This window comes from Phascolarctos cinereus, unplaced genomic scaffold, assembly GCF_003287225.1.
Source record: "Phascolarctos cinereus isolate Bilbo 61053 unplaced genomic scaffold, phaCin_HiC Scaffold_4;HRSCAF=312, whole genome shotgun sequence".
In the NCBI taxonomy this organism is placed as follows: Eukaryota; Metazoa; Chordata; class Mammalia; order Diprotodontia; family Phascolarctidae; genus Phascolarctos; species Phascolarctos cinereus.
In genome coordinates, this window is record NW_027555847.1 from 477270900 (window position 1) to 477282966 (window position 12067).

Sequence of the window (12067 nt, forward strand, 5' to 3'; positions counted from 1 at the left end):
AAGTTGAAACTGGTATACATCTTAATTTTCTAAAGAATGAGACACCATACATTCAAGTTGTGATCATCTTGAGAATCACCAAAAGCATATCATTAGACAATTGGTCAAGGAACAGTAGTATCTGGTCTGCTAGTTTAAGACTTAATGCCAGGATAGCTGATTAAAACATGAGTCTAGGGATTGTGGTTCAAAATTTACCTTACTTTTCAATATTCGACATAAGATGCAAAAATCAATTCCTTGGTTTTCAAAAAGGTAAAAAGAGCACAATTTAGATTTGTTGGTGCTGGAAAACAACAACAACAACAACAACAACAAAGATCATAGCATTGTGCCATGTCATCTCATTTGTGTAAAGAATGTATGCATTTTTTTTTTCTGCTAGCATCTGTCAAACTACCTGCTCATGTTCTTAGATACATGTGTCACACACATTTTGGATACTTGGAGACTCGTGCAACAAAGGCAAAGGGCTATAACTTTGCCAACTCCTTGTATCTGCTGTACTGTTCAAAGCAACGGTGATTCAGAGAGCTGACCGTGTTTTGTACCTATGAAAAGGATTCCTATTCCTCTCTTCAGTTTGTTCATAGACCGGTTGGATAATGCATTGGGACACTTCCATTTGGCTGGCCACCAGACGCAGTGCCATTCTGAGTCCCAGAACAACAAATTTCTGCTATTGTTCACTCATCTGTGTTTTTTCACCTATCGTAATCTCATGAAGATTATTGGCATTTCTAAGTCAAACAATCCTTTTCTATAGCCTTTTCCTACCACCAAATCTGTTTCGGTAATATAAAGAATACAGAATTATTAGAAAGGTGAAAATTTACCAGTGTCAGGTCTTCCTCAAAGGTGAACTCAACCTCCCCTTGCATTTCTTGGGCTAAAACATTTTTTTTTCATACATCCAACAACATGCCCCAAAGGAGCATATATAAGGTCTGTAAGTGTATATTCCTTTTCCAGCAATGATATTCTGATTTTAATGATGATGTTGGCTTACTGTTGGGTGATTGGGGGTCAGGAGTTAGGACACTGGAAGCCAGAGTTGGATTTAGGAGTTTAGAGATACAGCTGCCCCTGTGGAAGCCTGGGGCCCTTGGTGTAAGAGGGGCCCTCTGCCTCACTATCTGTGTTCTTTTCCCCTCTCCCCCTCTCTCCAGTTCCTCCCTTTCTCTCTTCTCCCACTCCTGACTTACCCTTCACAACCGTGCCCTCCCTTCCTTTCTTTCTTCCCTTACTTCCTCTTGACCTCTAGGCAACTCTTTCAGGTTATACATTGAAGGGAAGATGCTGACCTGAATTGGTAGAGGCAGTTTCCTGATCCAGCAGATCACTAGTACATAGCTGAAACACTGGTACAGTCCCTACCCCTATCTCACTTATAACTGCAGCCACAGATCTTAGTGTCTTTCATACTCATTGGACATTCTAGTCCCTAGGAGGTTTAGGAAATCTCCAACTGACAAACCAGTAATGACTTAAATGTGAACGAGTTTGTACAGCAGAAAAATTGAAGGCTTACTTTCCTATCCTGTATTTAACTCTCAGGGAGGGGAGCAGAGATGATTAGAATGTATCAGGCCCTTGATTTGGATGGTTGTTTTCATGATACACTGTAATATGCATACCTGAAAAGGAGAACAGAATTCTTCCTGAATGCCTAAATTTCCCTTATAAAGACATATGGAGTGTAGATTAATGGGGAGCAGAACTATATGGAGGATAATGGAAGGAAAGAAAATGAAAGAGAGTGATGGATGGGGGTTAAGAAGAGCCTTGCTATTGAGATTGTCACCAATAACAAACAGCAGAAAAGTCACAAGCTGGGAATATCTCTCCATGAGGCATAGATAATCAAAACTGTGCTACAAGCTATTTAAAAGAGAAGGGGAAAATTTAAAAAAGCAACAAAAGCAAGGAAAACAACAATCTCAGTATGATATAGCTGACTATGTCAGGCAAGCCCCATTTGCTTTTACAGACAATGCAGAAATAAATGGACCCAGGGTAGCCTCTCAGCAAAAGCATCCAGAATTATAATTACCACAACTAAAGAGAGTAATTACACCAATCAATTGGCTTGAGAAAACCAGAAGACAACCCCTCCATTATTTAACAACAACATTGATATAAATAATTTAAAGGATAAAAACAGAGAGATGGAGAAACAGCAACCCTTTTAGTTAATACTAGGAAAGAAAAAGCTTAACCCTTTTGTATGTTTAAAACTTGTCTCCAGTCCAGATACTTAAAAAAATATATTCTTACATTGTTTAAATAGTTATTTGAAATCTGCTTTTTAATAGACACTAAAATTACAGAACACATTTAAAAAATCACAATTTAGAATTGAGGAAATTTATTAAGAACTTCAACATTCAACATAAAGGCCCCATAGATTTTGTGTTGGAAGTAAAATGTTTCCCATTTTACCTTAATACTTGCCCACCCAGACATTGCTGGCTAGATTTACTGGTGTGCTTCTTGGCAAACGTGTCTGTCCATAGTCTTCTGACAATGGACACTCCCTTCTGGTTTGTGCTGAGGCTCTCTGGGTCTTTTCTTCACTCACTGCCTGTATAACTCTCCTGAATCCATATTCAGGAGAGAACAACAGACCCCTTGTACAGTCAGTCACAATAGGGAGCTTGTAAGAATGAAGATACTACATTGGGGAGTTTCCCTTTGAAATATTTCTGTGATCTGAGATTGAAAACAGGAATCAGGATGAAGATCTCCCAGCAGGAGGGGGAGGTGCAGCACACATAGGCCCTCAGAAGCTGACACTTACCTAATACTGCCTCCATCTTTACCCTTTAAGTGAAAGATGGAATTCTTCAAGTAGCTGTCAAAGGCATTCTCTCTCTCTCTCTCTCTCTCTCTCTCTCTCTCTCTCTCTCTCTCTCTCTCTCTCTCTCTCTCTCTCTCTCTCCTCTCTCTCTCTCTCTCTTTCTCTTCTTACTCCCTATCTAGACATGGCTAGAAGGGATGAGATTAAAAGCACAGACTAAATGTAACTGTGCAATTATTTTTATTTTTTGCAAAGTTAATTACCAGATAATAGAAACAATGCATCATATTTCAATTCTATAATAAATACATAAGATACATGTTACTATGTATGGTAATTATAGAAGTACTGTAGTCCAACTCATACTGGAAAAAGAATCCCCAATATAACATGCACATAAAATGGCCATCCAATATTTGACTAAAGACCTGCGGAGAGATATAATGTACTCATTGTCTCCAGTGGCAGCCTATCTCACTTTTATATAGTTGATTGATTATATATAGTAAAAAGGAATATTATATGATAATACGAAATGAGAAAAAAAGATGGAGGAAGTAAAGATATTTTATTTATTTATTTTAACTTTTAATTATTTATTTATGTTTAACATTCTTTCCTTTTTAAATTTTGAGTCCCAGATTCTTTTCTTCAGTTAATTTTTGGGCCTATTTTGTCATTAGGCCAATTCTGTTTTTTAAGGCATTATTTTCTTCAGTATTTTTTGTGTCTCTTTTACCAAGCTTTCAATTCTTTTTTTCATAATGTTCTTGCATCATCATCTCTTTTCCCAATGTTTTATCTACAACTCTTATGTCTCTTTTTTAAAAAAAAAAAACTCTTCCAGGAATTCTTGTTGGGCCTGATTCCAAATAGCATTTCTCTTTGAGGCTTTGCTTGTAGCTGTTTTCACATTGTTGTCTTCTAAGTTTATGTCTTGCTCTTCCCTGCCACCATAGTAGCTTTTTATAGTCAAGTACTTTTTTTTCCTTCTTGTTTGATTATCTTTTCAGTTTATTTCTTTACTTTGATCTTTATGTTAAAGTTGGACTTTGTTTACTTAGGGTTGGGGAGGCACTGTGTCAAGCTTTAGGCTTTTTTATGCTACTATATCTGGAGTGAGTTCTTCTTATCATTGTTCTCAGTCCTGCCCGACTTTTCATGACCCCATCTCTGGCTTTCCTGGCAAAGCTACTGGAGTGTATAGACATTTCTTTCTCCAGTTCATTTTATAGATGAAGAAACTGAGGCAAATAGGGTCAAGTAACTTGTCCAGGGTCACAAAGCTAGTAAGTATCTGAGGCCAGATTTGAACCCAGGAAGTCCTGACTCCAGCCCCATCACTCTATCCAATGTGCCACCTAGCTGCCCCAAACTGCAAGTTTTCAGTGCTTCCAAAGTGGTATCATCCTATGAGAGGTGTGGTCACTGCTCTCCTAATCTGTACTCTGATCTTTACTCAAGAAGGTCCCCTGCTCTCCTGCAGTCAGAAATGCTAGTGTTTGGTCCCTGCTTCTTTGTGACTGATCACAAGTACACTTCTCCACCCTGGAATTGTAACCCAGAACTGCATATGGGCAATACAGCTGCCAGTTAGTGCCAGCTGCACCCAGTTGCAGCAAAGGCTCCCCTGCAGAAAGTCTCTTTCTGACCAGTTAACTGACTCTCTTACAGTCTTTGGGCAGAGAGCTCCTGAAGCTGCTGCTGCTGTTGCAGAGACCTGCAAGGCCTATTGCTGGTGTTCTGCTGCACTCCAGGCTGGAGCCCACCAGACCCATCCTACGGACCTCCTACAATTGTCTTAGTAAGGCTATTTTAAAACAGTTGGACATGGGAAAAGACTGATTAGTGAATTCTTAAGATTAAAGCCTGTAGCTTATTCTTAGCATCATAACTTTAAAGCTGGAAGAAGTCATTTGCCTATGAAACAACTTGTCCAAAGAGAACAAGTGACTTGGTAAGGGTCACAAAAAAAGAATTTGAGTTCAGTTTGTGTAATCCCCAAATCTAGGACTCTTTCCTTCGTGTCCTCCACAAACCACATTATGGCATTTTCGGGGAGCCAGAGAGCTGGTTTAAACTGCCTTTTGAGAACTGATCGTCAAATTTTCAATGTGAACATTTACATCTCGAAAAACAGCAAGTGCCATAAATTAGGGATTGATTTATTGTTTTATTGATTGTCTAGACTTAAGATAGCATTAGAGAAGGGGCAGCTAGGTGGCGCAGTGGATAGAGCACTGGCCCTGAAGTCAGGAGGACCTGAGTTCAAATTCGGACTCAGACCAAACACTTGATGCTTACTAGTTGTGTGACCCTGGGCAAGTCACTTAACCCCAATTGCCAAAAAATAAAAATAAATAACATAAAATAACCCAAGATAGTGTTAGAGAAAATGTTAATAATGAAAATTAAACTTTAAAATGTGTCCAGCATATTCCCCCCTCCCAGAACCAGTTGTTAAACATTTATAAGCACACTCCTACTACTGTACATAATAAATGCTCAATAAATATTTGTTGACTGACCATGGAGAATTTGTTATGGTGTGATAGTTTCTGGGATGTAGCTAACTCAATTCTCAGAGAAAATTTATGATGCACAGATTTCTTTGGCATGTCACATCACATACAGTAAAATCCTAATTTTTGTTCCTTGTGGATTATCTGTGCTTGTCTGGGAGTTATCTCTTTTGACTCACCTGGGTTTTCATTACTCACCTATGGTTGTAACGTTAGGCATGAGTGTGAATACAGGTATGCTGGCACACCCTGGGGTGGGCATTATCAATAACCCTTCCCTTCTCCCTGAAAGGATCTAGCAATTAATTTATAGCTGAACAAGAGTGTAAAGGATATTCAGGAGGATTAGCATCTTGGTTGTGAGGGCCTACTGAACCCTTTTCAGGGCTCTTTATCAACCTTTGGGGTCCACCTGATTCACCTAACTCACCTGTGGCCCCAAGAAGCTGTAGCATGCATAGGGACCACACCCCAGTAAATCACCTCAGCAGGCTAGCTAAATCAGGCTGAGGGTAACTGACAGGCCTCAGACTTGTTGATGAGTTAGGAAGATGTCTGCTCCAAGCATGTGAAGACTTTCCCTGGCAGAATGGACAAATGCAAACAATTTCTTCCAATGGCCATGAAGGCGGCCGAATCAGGCACTGTGGAGCAATTAGAGCATGGTGAGCCACTAAAGAGGCCAATGTCATCCACCGCACCCAGGGCCATCCCCAGTCTTCCTGATTCCTGTCCTGCCACTGGATTTGGGTGACTCAAGAGCAGAACGTGAGTCTGAGCCTGACGACTTTGTGCAACTCTGCCTCACTTAAACCCAATTCATACTCAAGTCAAGACATCACCTATGATGTTATTGGTCCTCTTTGAAAACAAAGGACAAACAACAATATGGCTGGACAATCACATATATTGAGAGCTAGCATTTATATGGGGTCTAATTATAAAATGCTTTACATAAGCTCTCTCATTTGATACAATAATCCTGTGAGCTATTATCACTCACATTTTATAAATGAGGAAACCGAGGCTGAGAGAGGTTAAGTGACTTGCCCAGAGTCACACACAGGTAATAAGTATCTCAGGCAGGATTCGAACCCAGGTCTTTCAGACTCTAAGGCAAACACACTGCACTACTTAGCTATCTCTAAAAGCAGCCGTATTCTATGCACTTAATCTTCCCTGTCCTCTCCTCAAGCAAAAAGGATAGGACAGAAGATAATTCCTTCCCAGAATGGGCCAGCACCCTTGATTCTATTCACCAACTTTGATCATGTGCTGATTGTGTAGTGGGAGGACACTAACTTTGTAGGCAAAGGGCCCTGGCTTGAATTCTGACTCATCCTGATTCGCTATAAGACCACAGGCTAATTTTCTTATTTGTAAAATGAGATCACTGTTCCCTGATGTGGAGCACACAGAGATGTTCTGTAGCTGGGTCTGGTCTGCATACCATGTGATGAGGGTATGAACTGTTGATTCACTTTGTAGCCAGAACTAGGGGACATTCAAAAGGCACTGGCCAGCCAGGATGAATCTCTTGGCTATGGCTCTTTCTGGACTGGGAACATTGGAGGAGGCCTAGTTGTTGTGGGTCTCTTGATGATGAGCTTTGAGCTCTCTCTCTTGCACAGCCAGCATGAAGCAGAGAGTCCATGGTTTTGCTGTTGCCTTGGTCTCTGTTGTGTCTCTCCTTGCCTGCTTGTAGGTGAAGATTGGGGCGGCTATGACCTTGTGAGCTTCAAAATGTCTGGAGAGGAAGGCACTGAAAGGCCAGGAGCTAAAATCCATTGCAAGCTTTGCCACAAGCCAGACAATATGGAGCAAAATCCCAAAGACCTTGCCTGGCCCAGTCTAGCAGTACCAGAAGTGAAAACTTTTCCAGGACCTAATTCAGCAGTAGCAGTGATGCATGCTCATCCATCCATTGGCCATGCAACATTTAGAAGCGAACCTGATGGGTGAATGCCTTGTAGAAACTGCATTAAAAGTGAGCCCACTCTTCCAAGGAATGAAGGTGGTATGGGAAAAGTGTGCCCACATTCACACCTGGGGGGAAATAATTTCCATGCTTGCTGCACCTTCTAAGTAAATTTCCTTTTGTAAAAGTGTTTTTTTTTAAATGAGGTCATTAAACTTGTTTCCATTCTCTGAAGACTTGTATCTTCCTGAAGAATTACGTTATTTAAGTAAGAATTTATCAGATCATAACCTGAATTGTTAATTTATTTCCGAGGTTGAAGAAATGGATTCACCATAGCCTCCCATTCTGAGAAACACTTTCTCTTGGAAACTTGCCCATCTTACAAAGTGGAGGTTATTCCATCTTGGTGCCCTGCAGTCCACTTGGACTGAAGCTCCAGTTCTAGAGCTGAGCCTATCCTGGGCAGCTTTACCTCCTGCTGAACCAGTGGTGCTAAGAAGTAGAAAATAGCAGCTTCAAAGAGATCTGATGGCTGCACTGGAGCATGGAGTACTTTATCTATGAAGTGGTGACATAAGAGAAAGCCAGATACAGAGGAAAATGTGTTAGACACGGAGTCCAAGGCCCTGGGTTTGAATCATGGCTCTGACCCTACAGTTGGTGTGAATTTGGGCAAGTCATTGAACCTCAAAATGAGGGGGGTGGATTATGTACCTCTAAGTTCCCTTCCAGCTCTAAATCCATAATCTGCCTCTTGAAATGAAGCTGGGTACTTTCAGGCCTAGGAGGCAGTTTGCTGTAATGGGAAAAGTATTGGATTTGGAGCTGGAAAACATGGGTAGGCATTTTGGCTCTAAGTGAAAGGCATATCATTTAGACTCCTTGGGGCCTCAGGCTCCTCATCTATAAGATGTAGGGGAGGGTGATTAGATGTAGAGCTAGAAGAGACCATCTAGTTCAACCCTGTCATTTTACACATGAGAAAACAAAGGCACAGGGAGGTTAAGTGATTTGCCCAGGGTCATACAAGTAGTAAGCATCAGAGGCAGGATTTGAACCCAGGTCCTCTGATCCTAGGTCCACTCTCCTTTCCACTATGTCCTGTTCTTTAAGGCCTCTTCCATCTCAAAATCTATGATCCTTTGAGTATGAATAAATTCAGGAGTCAAAGGTTCCCAATTTCCAACAGAAAAAGGCACCTGAAAACATGAAGTAGAAAGTACTGTCTGTAACGACCAGAAGTTGTGCGATACAGTTTGAAACTTCCATGGGTCCATCTGTGACCTTATTGATGTGGGTGTTCCCTATGTCAGCATGGTTCACGACCCATCCAGGCCTTCTTATTCTGTGTGACTCTTGTGCATATCTTCCCTGTCCTGTGTGGGGTGGAAGAGAGGCAGCAAGGGACCGCTGGCCCATGTGCTGGACTTCTGCTCTCTGATGCTGAATGGATACCACTGGATAAACTTATAAGGCATCAACATCACATTTTCTAAGAAGCTGTGCAAATGGCTATTTTATAGTTCCTGTCTCTTCCAGGTAGCGGTAATATGTCATTAGGCTGTCAATACTCTGATTTTATCAGTGTGGGAATTCCTTCCATTTACATAAGTGACAGCCTACCTATGATTTAGAGTCTTAGAGAACTGTCTGAAGCTCTAAGAGCTTAAGTGAATTTTCCATGGTCACATACCAGAAATAGGATTTGGCATCTTGACTTGCACTTTATCAGCTAGGTCACAATGCCTTTTGGCAGCTGTTGGTGTCTCCACTTAATTACTGAAATTCTGAAATTGTCAAAGTTTCAGTGAGTTGTTCAACACGTGGAACAGGAATGGAGCCAAGACAAACTTAGGACTTGGGAACTCTATTTGTAAAACCATCGTGCCTCTCCAGCAGACACTGCCATCTGCAAAGAAGAGGATAATTTCTCTAAATGTTTAAATAGTAAAAATAATACCTCCTTGGTGGAGTCCCCCCAATTTAGTGACTACAAGTAATATGACAGCTGTTAGCCAGCTGGTCAGTCAGGAAGAACATAAGAGGTTAGAGAAGTGAGAAAATGTTAGCAACCTAACTAAACACACAGCTACTCTGCCCATGGCCGGAAAACCACAAATGGAAAAAAAAAAGTATGCAGAAAGCTTTTTGGGTACTTGTAACAAGTGAACAGTTATGTTACCAGAGGCTGTCATTTCTTCAACTTAATAAAAATATAAAGTAGGGGGCAGCTAGGTGGCACAGTGCATAGAGCACCAGCCCTGGATTCAGGAGTACCCGAGTTCAAATCTAGCCTCAGACACATAACACTTACTAGCTGTGTGACCCTGGGAAAGTCACTTAACCCCCATTGCCCAACCAAAAAAAAAAGAAAAAGAAAATCCATAGATTTAAAAAAATAAAATAAAATAAAAATATAAAGTAAAATAAGTTCTCTATTAGTACAGTTAAATAGGTTCTGAACTACAGAAGATAGATTTAGTTTATTTCTTATGGAGCAAATAAAATCTTAATTTACACTTTCTCTTTAGTTTTCTTTCTAATGAAGCTGCCTTTCAGGTGGATGGCTAAAGGTCCATAAATGGAGAATTGTGACGGTTGTTGTTTAGTCATTTTCAGTTGTGTCTGACTCTTTTTAAAAATTTTTTTGTTTTTTATTTATTTATTTTTTTTTCATGTCTGACTCTTTATGACTCCTTTTGGAGTTTTCTTGGCAAAGATACTGGAATGGTTTGCCATTTCCTTCTCCAGCTCATTTTACAGATGAGGAAACTGAAGCAAACAGGGTTAAGTGATTTGCCCAGGATCACGCAGCTCATAAGTGTCTGAGGCCATATTTGAACTCAGAACTTCTTGACTCCAGGCACAACAGTCTATCCATTGTGCCATCTAGCAGCCCCCGAATTGTGATTAATTGGTTCTTACTAACAGCTAAAATAATCTCTCATTTCTACCGTCATCCAACTGTTTTCATCTGCCATTGCTCCTTTTTCTTAAAATCAGATTATAGACTTTGTACTCAGTCAATAAATATTTATTGGGCATCTATTATATTCAGAAACGTGTGCTAAATTGTCCCTTTCAATTCTGAGATTCTACAATTCTGTGATTCTCTGTAGATACACACAGGAGTTTGTAATGGAGCTCTCCTCTCCTGTTCTGTCTAGAGCAGGGGTTCTTAAATAGGATTCGATGAACTTTTTGCTTTTTCTTATTTTATTTTATTTTGTTATATTTTGACAAATGTATTTCAATGGTTACTCCATGTGACCACTCAGGAATGTATCAACTATGCAGCTGCTTAGTTATTAGAGAGCTGTTGCCATTATTGTATTTGCTCATGAATAAGTTCTACAAGACTTAAATTTTTGCAAGAAAAAAAAGAGCACGAACATTCAAGATTTCTTTTGTGATTCTATGTATTTCATTTTATATCCAGGAATGTTTTAAAGAAGAGATTCTTTAAGCTGGTTCTTGAGGAATGGATAGACTTTGGATAAGTGATGAGGAGTTGAGAGATTTCCCTGTCATAGGGTAACAAACTCAGAGCTAGAATGGCTCATACAGACCATCTAGTCCCATCCCTCACTTTATAGAGGAGAAAAGCAGAGCCTAGACAGGTTAAAAAGTGGCTCCATGGTGCAATGGTTGGCACTCTGGACTGAGAATCCAATGATCTGAATTCAAATCTCAGTGGGATTTTTAGGTAGCTGGGTGGCTCAGTGGAGTAAGGAAAACCTGAGTTAAAATCTGGCCTCAAATACTTAATAGCTGTGTGACTGTGGGTAAGTCACTTAACCTCTGTTTGCCTTAATTCATTAGAGAAGGAAATAGCAAACCACTTCAGTATCTTTGCCAAGAAAACCCCATGGATAGTATGTTCCACAAAGAGTCAGACACAACAACAACAACAGACAATTTAAGTGACCTGCACAAGGTCACACAGGCTTTAAGTAGTAGAATTAGGATTCAAATCCATGCACTTTGACCTTAAATCCAATGTTCTTTCTAGTACATCATATTGTTCTCATGATGATTACACAGTTGACATTATTTTCTTTGATTCTTAAACTAATTCCATCTTTTTCAGTTTAATTTTTAAATTGTATATTATTTTTATATCATTTAAATTTCTGAATATGTCCCTCCTCCCTTCCCTATGCAGCACATCATCCTTGTAACAAAGAGTAAAAAAGAAATTGGGAATAAAGGAATTTAGCAAAACCAATCAACACATCGACTGAAAGTGACAATATATATAATATTCCAAACCCAAAGTCTTGCCTTGACAAAGGAGGGAGGGTGATGCATCTTCTCAGTTCTTCCTGGGGCAAATTTGACCATTACAATTACACAATGTTCACTATCAGCTTTTTGTTCTTTCCATCTCTGTTGTTTTAGTCAATGTGTGTATTATTTTCTTCTTTCTGCTTACTTCACTTTGTATCCATCCATATCTTTTCCCATATTTTTCTGAATTCTTCATATTTATCAGTTCTTGCAGCACAACAATATTCTATTCATGCCCTGCAATTTTTTTAGTCATTCCCCATTCAATGGACATCTACTTTGTTTCTGCTTCTTTGCTACCACAAAAAGTACAGCTCTGAATATCTTGATTCTTATTGGGCCTTTCATTCTGCCCTTGACTTACTGGGGAAATACATATCCCCAGCAGTGGCATCTCTGGTCCACAGGGCATGGATGTGTTAGTCACTTTTTAGTTTTAAATTGATTTCCAGAATTGTTGGGTGAATTTACAGTTCTACCACCAGTTTTCATTTTTTTTTCCATAGAAAATCCTATTGAATATTTTTCAAGACT

At 39.8% G+C, this 12067-nt stretch overlaps 1 pseudogene; it reads right to left on the reverse strand.

Annotated features, from left to right (window-relative positions):
- Positions 1-339: 339 nt before the first annotated feature.
- On the reverse strand, positions 340-4578 carry LOC110221392 (Fanconi anemia core complex-associated protein 24 pseudogene; annotated as a pseudogene).
- Between the last annotated feature and the right edge of the window lie 7489 nt (positions 4579-12067).